Raw genomic sequence first — 13,730 nt, 5'->3', positions numbered from 1 at the left:
CATACTTGTACATGCAAATCCTAGAGCAGATAGGTAAGCCAAAGTAACTCACATACTATACTAGCCATGGCACAATATTTGGCTTCAGCAAATGATCTGGAAATTGTAGTTTGCTTCTTTGTTTTCCATGAAATGGGAGAAGAGCCCAAAAAAATGCATAATCCAGTTAGGGACTTTCGGAAGTATGTGCAAGAGGCCCAATCCAAGTCACAGTAAGCTGTGAGTTGGAGAGTGACCGAGATAGGGAAATTGCGACTATAAGTTAAAGTCGCTTTCAAATAGCGCAATACATATAAGGCTACATCCTAGTGAGGTTTTCTAAGTGTATGCATAAATTGACTGAGGTGTTAGATGGCATAACTAATGTCAAGTCTAGTCAGATTGGCATAAAAAAGTTGGCCAATCAATCGTCTATAAGCATCCGAATTAGGGAGAACATCTCCAACATCTGGAGAGAGCTGTAGACCTTTGGGCAAAGGGAAAGAAGCTTATTTGCAGTTAAGCATACCAGCATCTTTTAGATTATCTGATATGAGCTTTCGTTAACTAAGATGAGTAGAGTTAAGAGATCGAGCAACTTCAAGCCCAAGAAAGTACTTGACCAAGCTAAGGTCTTTAATAGTAAATTGACAATCCAAAGCTTGTTTCACAATATTGATATCATGAATGGAGGTGCCAGTAGTAAGAATATCATCCACATAGAGCCATAAAAGAATCAGAGTCAGATTTAACAAATAAACAGTAATCATGTGATGATTAGGAAAACCCCAGAGATGTGAGAAATCTAGAAAATTCAACATTCCATTGGTGAGAGGCCTGTTTGAGGCCATATAAGGACCTTTTCAAGTGGCAGACTTGCCCTGTCAAAGCTTTGTCATATCCTGGTGGAGGTTGCATATAAACCTCCTCATTCAAATGCCCATGAAGATAGGCATTATTTATGTCTAGTTGAAAAATAGGCCATTTCTTTATGGTAGCAAGGGCTATAAGCAATCTAACAGTTGTTAACTTAGCAACAAGAGATAATCTGTCTCTATAGTCAATGCCTTCTATTTAGTTGTAGCCTTTGGCTACTAACCGAGCCTTATATCTGTCAATTTCACCTGTGAGTTTACATATAATTTTATAAATCCACTTACAGCCAATAGCTTTCTTCCCTTTGGGAAGTTTAGCAAGGATCTAGGTGTTATTAAGTTCAAGAGTCAATAATTCAAGCTGCATAGCTTTTACCCAGTGAGCATCTTGTGATACTTGGGCATTAGTGGTAGGTTCTGTAAGCTGTGAAACATTAGAAAGAAAGGTTGAGTAATGTATTGTAAAGTTGATGGATGAAGGGACAGTAGTAAAGGCTATATGAACAAGATCTTACAACCAAGATGGGGCCTTAGATTCTCTCAGAGATCTTCTAACAGTGGGTGTGTAGGCAAAGGTGTATGGTCAGGTTCAATAATGGATTCTGGTTAAAGAGGTGTAGGGTCTGGTTCAATAATGGAAAGAGGTAAAAGAGTGTTGTGTATAGGTGGTGAGTGAGTAAAGAGAAAAATATGTTCATAGAAAATGACATCCCTGCTAACCAGGATGTGGTATTTATTAAGATCATAAAGTTTATAGGTTTTGTGCTGACCAGCACACTCAATGAGAGCAGCTCTAATGGATTTTGGAGCAAATTTGTCATGTATATGATTTAGGTGTTTGGCAAAACATAGGCATCCAAATTTTCAAAGATGAGAATATTGTGAAATTTTTCCAAAAAGCTATTGATAAGGACTGACCCATCCAAGCTTTTTCATGAGAAGTCTATTTATAATGTAAGTGGCAATGATAATGCACTCTGTCCAGAATTTTCTGTAAGCATTGGATTGGATTCTTAGAGCTCTAGCAGTATCTAAGATATGTCTATGTTTTCTTTTTACTACCCCATTTTATTGTGGAGTGTAGGGACAGGACCTATGGCGAGTTATACCTTTATCAGTGAGCAATTTATAACACTCATTGCTTAAGAATTCAACACCATTAAGAATTCAGCACCATTATCAGACTTAATGGTCTTGATAACAATACCAAATTGATTCTGTATCATGTGAATGAATTTGGACAGTATCCCAATAACTTGTCCTTTAAATTGCATCATGAAAACCTAAGTGGTTTTAGAATAATCATCAACAAGGGTAAGGAAATATCTTGCCCCAGTGAGCGATATTTCTTTATAATGAAATATCTATGTGGACAAGATCAAAAGCATTATTAGCCATAGAAGTACTTAAAGAAAAAGGTAATCTAGATTGTTTTGCCAAAGGGCATATCTGAGAGCAAAGGTCGAGTTTAGGGTCAACATGTAGACCAGTAATGTGTTTTAGCTTCCTTATGGAAGCATGACTTAATCTATCATGAAGGTCCATGATATTAATGATGATGCATATTTATATCAGAATTTGAAGTAATGCTTACTTTATTCATGTGTTGTGTAATAAGCATGGTGTTTACAAAAGTTTTCAAAGTAGGATGTACAGTCATTATTTGATGCAAGCATGTATTAATCTCAGTAGATGAGAAGCTGAGCCATGTCAGCTTGTACATGCCTATCTCTTCCTTGCCCACAGCAACCACTCTTCTAGTTAGAGAGTCCTGTATTAAATAGTAATCATGATAGAAAGTTAAATTGAGATGAGAATGTTTAATCAACTTATTAACAGAAAGAAGATTCAAGTGAAAAGCAGAGATGTAAAGCACATGCTCAAGTATAATGGATGTAGATAAAGGTATTATTCTTGCATGAGTGACTTTAATAGTGGTTCCATCAGGAAGATGTACTATAATGCATTTGTGAAGTGGGTGCAAATCTATGAAAAAGAACTTATTTGAGGATATGTGGTCAGTTGTACCATTGTCCAAGATCCAATTGATATCCTTATATGTCTTAGCACTACATGAAATAGGGAAAGGAGAAGTACCTGCATAATCCAAAGGATTTGACTCTGTCACATATTTAGGGTAAGAGTCCTTTTGTGTGCTATGGACCATAAGGGTTGTTTTTCCTTTGTTTAGGTTGGTCACTTCTTATTGAAGAAAGGTCAGTATGGCATTGAGTCCATCAATCTTAATATTGACTTGAGGAGAGTTATCCTCTATATATTGAGACCTCTCAGCATTAGCAATCAGATTGTGCCCACTATTCATAGTTTTAGTTTGTTTAAAAGATTGTCCAGTAGTTTTATTTTTAGGTTTGTACCAGTCAGGATAACCTATGAGTTTGAAACACTCCTCCCTTATGTAATATCCGGCTAAATTCCGGCGTCGAAATTCCAACTTTCCGATGGAATCTCCGTTGGAATCCAGAATCTCGGATACCGGAACCTCTAGAAGGGTAAAGTATGTTTTTACAAAATGATTTTCATGATTTTATTGTTTGGTTTTGAGTTAAGGTTTTAAATTGAAAGAAAAACGTTTTTTGAGGGACAAGCCCAGGTTCGGCCGCCGAACTTCATGTTCTGCCACCGAACATGGTGCTGCCGCGGGAGCTCTTTCAGCCCCCGAAGGTGGTCTGGCTAGCCACCTATATGGGGCCTCCAGTCCGAAAACGGGCGAGTTTTTCTCTCCATTTTCGGGCAAAGGTAAGTTCTTGCCCTCCCTTTGTGGATTTTATGATTTTTCTTTCAAATCCTTCAATATTTTCACAAGTTTTCTCTTATCTTTGAAGATCTAAGCTTAAACCCAAGTTTTGAAGCCTTGGAGACCGTTTGACTCATCTCCAAGTTGGGGTTGCTTTCACTCCTAGATCTCCAAAAGGTAAGCCTAGATCCTTGCCTCTCTTATGTTTTTAATTAAGTTTTATGAAGTATTAAGGGAAAAAGATGCATGTTGAGGTTAGATCTAGAACTATAGGGTTTGAGTTGGGTCTTTGATGAATGTATGCTCCCTTTTATGTTTTGTTGTTGTTTGTTGGGGCTTGAGTTAGTTTTTATGCCCCTTATGCATGTTGGAGTGAGTATGCATATTTTGAGGAAAGGATGTGAGAGTTTGAGAAGTTTTGGAGGCTGAAATGCATAGGGTAGAATCGGATTCTGCCATTCTAGAGAATCCAGGTTCGGCCGCCAAACCTGCCTGTGGAGGCAGTCTTTGTAGCGACCCGAAACCCGGACCGCTACCGGCGCTAGGATTCAGATCGACTTAAGGTCGCCGGAACCCATAGCAAGCCTACTATGCATCCTGAATACCTGATAAAAATCCCATACATGATCATACATTTTCATAAAAACTTAAACTTTTCGTATACCAAGCTTGACCTGTGCATGCATCAAAACTGTAAACATAAAAACCCCATACTAGAGCCCTCATCAAATGCTCTAGTAGGGTCAACATTTCATACATCAAGCTTGGTTCAATACATCTCATCAATTAAAACATTTACATAAAGATCATGTACCAAGGGATTACAATCTACCAATAGGGCCAAGCACAATACTATCCACAATACATTACATGTCCACTACTAATCTATTACAAAGATTGTACCATCAACCTTGGCGACTTCCCGCACTATCTCTGCTCCTGCAAACCTGGGGGTTAGGGAAAAGGGGTGAGCTACTAGAGCCCAGTGAGCAGAACATAAAATAATTTAATAATCATATGCTCGTATGGAATGCATCACAGCACAGACAATACACATCAAGGATGGACTGACCCAAAAATCCCTCTACTCTGTGCCCGGCCCTCGATGGAGCTCCTCAGGACTTCTTTATATACATAAGCTGTGTGCCAAGGGCGTAGAATGACAGCCCTGGTCTTTCAGTACATAACATAACATCTAGAGGGCTAATGGGTCGTCCTGTTGTCCATCCACATCAACAACCAATTATGCAATGCGGCATATTCGTGAAATCTAATGCATCCAACCTATTTCATATACATGATGCATGAACATGCTTAAAACATTTGATTTCTTGAAATAAAAGATTAGTTTAGTTCTACTCACCTCTGGCTGACACTGGAATAGCTAACTCACTGTTGGCCTTCTCGGTTCCTCGGGTCCGATCCTACACAGGTGGACTCAAATGAGGGACCAAACAAACTCTAACATGACACTAAACATCTCCCCAAAAACCCCTATATCATCATAAAACATGCATGCAAAACAAACAAAGGGAAGCTGGGTAGGGGACTTTTGGCGGCAGGTTCGGCGGCTGAAAGTCCCTACAGAGCCGAAAGTCAGGCACTTTCGGGGGCAAGGTTCGACGGCTGAAGGCCTTCACAGATTCGAAAGTCAGGCACTTTCGGGGGCAGGTTCGGTGGCCGAAACTCCCCTCTAGAGCCGAAAGTCCAAACTTTCGGGGGCGAGTTTAGGCGACCTAAAGCTGCCTCCATAGGCAGGTTCAGCGCCCGAACATGGCTTCGGCAGCCGAACCTGGGTTCTCCAGAATGGCAGAACCCAATTTGCCTCTCTCATCTAGCCTCCCAAAACCCTCCAAACTCATACTCAACACTCAAAAGCATGCATAAACACACCATCAAGCATATAGGGGCATATAAAACTAGCCTATACCCCAACAAACATCACATTTAACATCACATTTCTCATTAAACTAACATAACCCTAACATTTTACATCTACTCTAAACATACATTAAACACCCTTAAAACCCCTCAAAACTTAAAACATAAAAGAAGGTGAGGATCTACGCTTACCTCTTGAAGGTCGAGAGGAGAGGTGATCCAAACTTAGAGATTGGGAGAAATCGAGCTCTGGGGGTCTCCAAGCTTCAAAACTTTGATCTTAACTTAAAATCTTCAAAACAAAGGTAAAAACTCATCACAACTTGAAGGAAATGAAGGAAAACACGAAATCAACCAAATGAGGGCGAAATCTCACCTATGCCCGAAAATAGAGAGAGAAAACTTGTCCATTTTCGGACAAGGGGCCCTTTATAGGTGGCTGGCCAGACCACCTTCGGGGGCCAAAGGTGCTTCCACAAGAGCCCAATGTTCGGCGGCCGAACCTGGCTTTTTCCTCCTTGGTCTTTTCTTTCAAAACTCAATTTCTTTCTTCATTAAAACCATAAAAACATACAAAAACATTTTAGAAAACCTTTATTTTACCCTTCTAGAAGGCTCCGACATCCGAAATTCCGGATTCCAACAGAAATTCCGCCGGAAGGTAGGAATTCCGATGGCGGGGTCTAACCGGGTATTACATTCTTCCCCCTTTAAGAATATTCGTCCCCGAATGTTCAACACACAGGCATAGCATGGCATAACACACATATCAACAAGGAAGCACATAACAACAAAAACACTAACCTTAAAAGAGATAGGGGTATTGCTGGAGCATAGACTCCCGTGTCTCACAGGTACATTCTTCTATGTTGTAGTGATTCCAAAGGACTTTCACCATCGGGATTTCCTTGTTCTTCAGCTTTCTGATCTGCGTGTCTAGGATCCACACTAGCTGCTCAACATAGGTGAGATCTCCTAGGATCTCCACATCAGGCTCATTAAGAACCTTGCCCGAATCTGACACGAACTTCTGTAACATGAAAACATGGAAGATCGGATGGATTCTCTCCATTGAAGCAGGTAGGTCCAACTTGTACGATACATTCCCAATCTTCTGCAAGATTTCAAAGGGTCCGATGTACCGTGGAGCTAGCTTACCTTTCTTCCCAAAACGAATCACCCTTTTCATAGGAGACACCTTGAGCAACACCATATCTCCCTCCTGAAACTCTACATGCTTCCTGCGGATATCTGCATAACTCTTATGCCGACTCACAGCAGTTCTGATTCTTTCTCTGATAATGGGCACTACTCTACTGGTGATCTCTACTAGCTCAGGCCCTGCTAAGGCTCATTCTCCCACTTTCTCTCAGCAGACAGGTGACCTGCACTTCCTTCCATACAAAGCTTCATATGGAGCCATCCCTATGCTAGCATGATAGCTGTTATTGTAGGCAAACTCCATCAAGGGTAGATGCTGCCTCCAAGAACCGCCAAAATCTAGCACACACATCCTAAGCATATCTTCAATAGTCTGGATGGTCCTCTCTGACTGTCCGTCCGTCTGTGGATGAAAAACAGTGCTAAAGTCTAGCCTTATGCCCATAGCATTCTGCAGACTCCGCCAAAACCTGGAGGTGAACTGTGGTCCCCTATCGGACACTATTGAAACAGGAGCCCCATGTAACCTGACAACTTCATCAACATACACTTGCGCCAATTTGTCCACAAAATAGCCACTCCTGACAGGGATGAAGTGAGCAGATTTGGTCAGTCTGTCCACAATCACCCATATAGAGTCTATTCTGTTGGACGTTGCCGGTAACCCTACCATGAAATCCATAGCTATATTCTCCCATTTCCATTCTAGAATCGGCAGTGGGTTAAGTATTCCAGCCGACTTCTGATGTTCCAGCTTCACCCTCTGACAAACCTCACAGGCGGACACAAACTGTGCCACTTCTCTCTTCATAGCTGGCTACTAATAAACTCTTTTCAGATCTTGATACATCTTGGTGGCTCCAGGGTGAACACTGTATCTGGCATTATGAGCTTCTCTCATAATGTCTCCTTTCATACTCACGTCATCTGGTACACATAACCTGTTCCCATCGCGAAGGATCCCTTTACTGTCAAATCTGAACTCGTCATTCTTGCCTGCTTGAACTGCTCTAGCTATCTTCACCAACTCGAGGTCCTCATGCTGTTTCTGAGCCATCTGCTCCAGAAACACAAGTGTCACTCTCATCTGGGCTATCAAAGCACCTGTACCAGACAACTCTAATTGTAGCCCTTCATTAATGAGCTTATAGAATTCCCTCACCACCGGTCTCCTCTCTACTGTAACATGGGATAGACTGCCAAGTGATTTCCGGCTTAGGGCATCTGCCACAACATTTGCCTTACCTGGATGGTACTGAATTTTGCAATCATAGTCATTAAGCAGTTCTACCCATCTTCTCTACCTTAGGTTCAACTCCTTCTGACTCAAGATGTACTGCAGACTTTTATGATCTGTGAAGATCTCCCATTTAACCCCATACAGGTAATGCCTCCACATCTTGAGTGCAAAGATCACAGTTGTAATACCCGGCTCGAGTCCGGCATCGGAATTCCTGTAGTCCGGTGGAATCTCGGGTGTCGGAACCCTCGAGAAGGGTAATACATATGTTTTTTTTAGGTATTTTCACTGGTTTTCATGGTTTGAAGGGTTAAAAGACTTGAGTTTTGAAAGAAAAGCAACAAGGGAGAAATGCAAAGGTTCGGCCGCCGAAGGTCACTTTCGGCCGCCGAACATTGCATGGTTGCGGCTTCACATTCGGCTGCCGAAGGTGGTCTGGCCAGCCACCTATAAAAGGGCCAAGGGTCGGTGGAAGGAGGTTATTTCTCCTCCACTTGCAGCCAGAGGTGAGTTTCAGCCTCTCCTACGTTGACTTTCATGTTTTCCATGATTTTCATCAAATCTTTCAAGAGTTTTAAGAGTTTTGGTGATTTATGAAGGTTTTGAGCAAAAGAACCAAGTTTTGAAGCTTGGAGCTTTGGAAGAGCTTTTCTTCATATCTCCACGTTGGGATCCTTCATCCTCAAGTTTTTTAAGAGGTAAGTGAAGATCCTGAGCTTCTTTGATGATTTTGAAAGGTTTTATGAAGTTTGTATGGGTAGTATGCATGTTTAGGTTTAGGTGAGGTTTTTGGTGATTTGTGGTGTTCCAGCATGATTAAGTGTTGTGTGTTATGTTTGTTTGGGGTTTTAGGATAGTTTTAGACCCCTTTGTGCATATATCTGTGTATATGCTAGTTGGGAGTCGTTGATATGCATGTTTGTAGGTTTTTGGGCAAAGTTTGCATGAAACAGAGCAGGGTTCTGCCCTTCGGGCAAAACCAGGTTCGGCCGCCGAAGGAAGGTTCGGCCGCCGAACCCTTTGTGGAGGCAGTTCGGCTGCCAAAGGTTGCCCCCGAAAGCTAGGCTTTCGGTTTAGAAAGGGACTTTCGGCCGCCGAAAGAGGGAGTTCGGCCGCCGAAAGTGTGTGAGTTTCGTCTCTGGACGAGACCTTCGGCCGCCGAAGGTGCCGCCGAACATGCATGAGTTTCGTCTCTGGAGTGGGGTTTCGGCCGCCGAACCTGCCGCCGAAAGTGCCCTGTCCAGCTTCCTTTTGCATGTTTTATGTGATGGTTTGAGGATTGTTTAGAGGGGTTTTGGGGAGTTTCTTAGAGATGTTCTTGAGTGAGTTTAGTCCCTCATTTGAGTCCACCTGTGTAGGTACGGACCAGAGGAATCAGGGACATCAGCAGTGAGTCCAGAGTCAGAACCTGCAGAGTCAGTTCAGAGAGAACTACAGGTGAGTGGAACTTAACTTAATGTTTTAATATGAGAACTGATATTTTATCATGCTTCATGCATCATGAATATGCTTTAGGGTGAGTGCATTAGAGTACACAAAGATGATGCATTGCATTTATCCTTGTACTTGGCACTGCTCCTTGTACATTGCTTATGTGAGACGGCACGGACTTCGTGAGGATTCATTAGCCCTCAGAGGAAAGACCTGGAACAGCCCTACGGGGACCAGGCACACACATAAAGACCTGGAACAGCCCTACGGGGACCAGGCACATGGTACTTAGGTACCCCAGATGAGATAGAGGGAGTTTTGATCCGTCCGGCCGAGGTTATGTGATTATGTGTTGCATTCCATGAGAGCATGTTTTATCACCTGTATTTGCCTATTCTACTCACTGGGCTATCGTAGCTCATCCCTCTCCCCTAACTTCAGTTGTGCAGGTTCAAAGGTCAGAGAGAACTCAGCAGGGTACAGGAAGAGTACAGAGTCTTGTAATAGCTAGTGTGGACATGTAAATGTATAGAGATAATGTATATGTATAGTGTATAGAATGGTGCTTGATTTATAAGACTTGTAATCCCTTTGTGGAGTCACATGATCAGTTTATGTATGTTTCTTTATTGTTGTATGTTTATGAGCAAAACCAGGCTTAACATTATGAGCTTGATCCGCCTAGAGCCATGAGGAGCTCTAGTAGGGATTGGTAGAGCACAGAGAGAGTGCATGCACAGGTTAAGCCTTGGAATGAAGAAAAGTTTTATGTTTTTACAGCAAATGTATGATCATGTATGGGATTTTACAGGTAGACAGACAGGATAGCAGGCTTACTACGGGTCCCGGCGACCTTAAGTCGATCTGGATCCTAGTGCCGGTGGCAGTTCGGTTTCCGGGCTGTTACAACAGTTGCCATCTCTAGATCATGTGTAGGATAATTCAACTCATGCCTCTTCAACTGTCTAGAAGCATAAGTAATCACCCTTTCATTTTGCATCAACACAACCTAGTCCCACTCGGGACGCATCACAAAACACTGTGAAGTCTTCATCACTGGTAGGCAGAGCTAACACCGGTGCTGACGTCAACCTCCTCTTCAGCTCTTCAAAGCTTTCCTCACACTGTTCTGACCAAACAAACCTCTGATTCTTTTTGGTCAGCCTTGTAATGACCCGGGAACCGGACCGCTATCGACGCTAGGATTCAGATCGACTTAAGGTCGCCGGAACCCGTAGCAAGCCTAACATACATCCTGTACATCTGATAAAATCCATACATGATCATACATTTACATAAAAATTTTAAACTTTTCTTATACCAAGCTTGACCTGTGCATGCACTATAACTCTATACATACAAACCCCATACTAGAGGCCTCATCAAATGCTCTAGTTGGGTCACATCTCATGTGTCAAGCCTGGTTCCTCATATAACATCAATAAAACATTACATAAAGATCATGTACAATAGGGATTAACCAAACATTAGGGCCAAGCACAATACTAATCCTCATTACATTACATTACATTATACTATTTTACATTACATGTCCACTACTAATCTATTACACTTAACATAACATTCAACCTTGATGACTTCCCGGTCTATCCTGAACCTGCAAGCCTGGAGGTTAGGGGAAAGGGGTGAACTACAAAGCCCAATGAGCAGAACAATGAAAATAGTTTATTAACATATGCTTTCATGGAATGCATCACATCATAAATAAATCACATCAAGGATGGACTTGTTACCAATGGCCTTCTACATAATCCAATGTGCCCGGCCCACAACGGGAGCTCCTCAGGACTTTCGCTTAATATATCACAACATAACATATCCATATATGCCAGGGGCGTAGAATGGGCCTCGACCTGGACTTCCATACCATATCATATCATATCAAGGGCCAATGGGTCATCCAACATCCATCCACATCAACATCATATTATGCAATGCGTCATATTTGTGAATTCTAATGCAATACAACCTATTACATACATGGCACTCATGATGCATGAACATGCTTAAAAGTTTAATTGCTTCGAAATAAAAAGAGTTGTGTTCTACTCACCTCTGGCTGATACTCAACTGACTCTGAAGCAGCTATCTCACTGCTGATCTCCTCGGTTCCTCGGGTCCGAACCTACACAGGTGGACTCAAATGAGGGACCAAACAAACTCTAACATGACTCTAGACATCTCCCCAAAAACCCTCTAAAACATTATAAAACATGCATAGAAAACATGCAAAGGAAGGTTGAGCAGGAAACTTTCGGCTCCAGGTTCGGTGGCCGAAGGTCCCTCCAGAGCCGAAAGTCAAGCACTTTCGGGGGCAGGGTTCGGCGGCCGAAAGTCCTTCCAAAGCCGAAAGTCACCATCCTTCGGGGGCAGGTTCAGCGGCCGAAACTCCCCTTCAGAGCCGAAAGTCCAACTTTCGGGGATGAGTTTAGGCGGCCTAAAGCTGCCTCCACAGGCAGGTTCGACGGCTGAAACTAGCTTCAACGGCCGAACCTGGGCTCTCCCAGAGGGCAGAACTCGATTTTGCCTCTCACATCCAGCCACCAAAAACTTCACAACATGCATTCAACTGTTCTAAAACATGCATATACACTCATTCAAGCATATAGGGGCATAAAACTAGCCTAAACCCCAACAAACATCAACATAGCATCACATTTAACATTAAACCAACATTTTACAACTAGCCTAAACATGCATCAAAACCCCTTAAAACTCACTTAAAGCTCACTTAAAACTTAAAAGAAAGGAGGATCTACACTTACCTCTTGAAGATTGAGAGGAGATGCGATCCCAAACTTAGAGGTATGGAGGAACGAGCTCTGGGGGTCTCCAAACTTCAAAACTTTGATCTTAACTCAAAAATCTTCAAAGACAAGATAGAAACTTATAAAAATCATGAGACTTGAAGGAAAAGCACAAGATCGACAAGGGGTGGTGGAGACTCACCTTGCCCGAAAATGGAGAGAGAAAACTCGCCCATTTTCGGACAGGGGGCCCTTTATAGGTGGCTAGCCAAACCACTTTTGGGGGCCAAAAGTGCCTCCGCTTCCGCCCCATGTTCGGTGGCCGAACCTGGGTTTGCCTCCAAGCTCTTTTCTTTTTCAAAACTCAATTTCTTTCTTTAATAAAACCATAAAACATGTAAAAACATTTTATGAAAACCTTATTTTTACCCTTCTAGAAGGCTCCAACATCCGAGAAATTCCGTATTCCAACGGAGATTCTGCCGGAAGGTAGGAATTCCGATGCCGGGGTCTAGCCGGGTATTACAAGCCTGGTCATAGGAGTTGCAATTCTAGAGAAGTCCTGAACGAACCTCCTGTAGTAACCTGCCAAACCCAAAAAGCTTTTTATCTCTGTCACTGTAGTGGGTCTAGGCCAGTTAGCTACAGCTTCTATTTTCTTGGGATCTACCTCAATTCCTTTTTCTGACACTACATGCCCCAAGAAAGAAATGCTCCTCAACCAGAATTCACACTTGGAGAACTTGGTATACAGGCCGTGCTCTCTTAGGGTCTGCAGAACTATCCTCAGATGATGGGCATGCTCCTCTGTGTTTCTGGAATACACTAAGATATCATCAATGAAGACAATAACAAAGTGATCCAGATACTGGTTGAAAACTCTGTTCATGAGATCCATGAATGTTGTAGGGGCATTGGTTAGCCCGAACGGCATCACAAGGAACTCATAGTGGCCATATCTGGTCCTGAACGCCGTCTTCGGCACATCTTCTTCCTTGATTCTTAGCTGGTGATACCCGGATCTCAGATCTATCTTGGAGAAACAACCTGCTCCTGCTAGCTGGTCAAATAGATCGTCGATCCTAGGTAACAGATACTTGTTCTTGGTAGTGACTTTGTTCAACTGCCTGTAGTCGATACAAAGTCTCAAGGATCCATCCTTCTTCTTTACAAACAGCACTGGAGCACCCCAAGGTGAGGTACTCGGTCGGATGAAACCCTTATCTACCAACTCTTGCAACTGCTCCTTCAACTCTTTCAGCTCTGCAGGTGCCATCCTGTAAGGAGGGATAGAGATTGGTCTGGTTCTAGGCATCACTTCTATTTCGAACTCTATCTCCCTAGCAGGTGGTAGTCTTGGAAGTTCGTCTGGGAAAACATCTAGAAACTCTCTAACTACGGGCACTAAGGCGTGCTCCCTGACCTGACTATCAAGCTCTCTCACATGAGCTAGAAACCCCTGACAACCCCTCCTGAGCAACCTACGAGCCTGTAGGGCTGATATCAAACCTCTAGGTGTACCCTTCCTGTCTCCCCTGAAGACAACCTCTGACCCATCCTGACCTATGAACCTGACTACCTTGTCTCTGCAGTCCAAGGTAGCACCATGAGTAGATAGCCAATCTATCCCTAGAATGACA

This window comes from Manihot esculenta, chromosome 6 (assembly GCF_001659605.2).
Source record: "Manihot esculenta cultivar AM560-2 chromosome 6, M.esculenta_v8, whole genome shotgun sequence".
NCBI lineage: Eukaryota > Viridiplantae > Streptophyta > Magnoliopsida > Malpighiales > Euphorbiaceae > Manihot > Manihot esculenta.
This window is presented reverse-complemented; position numbering follows the sequence as displayed.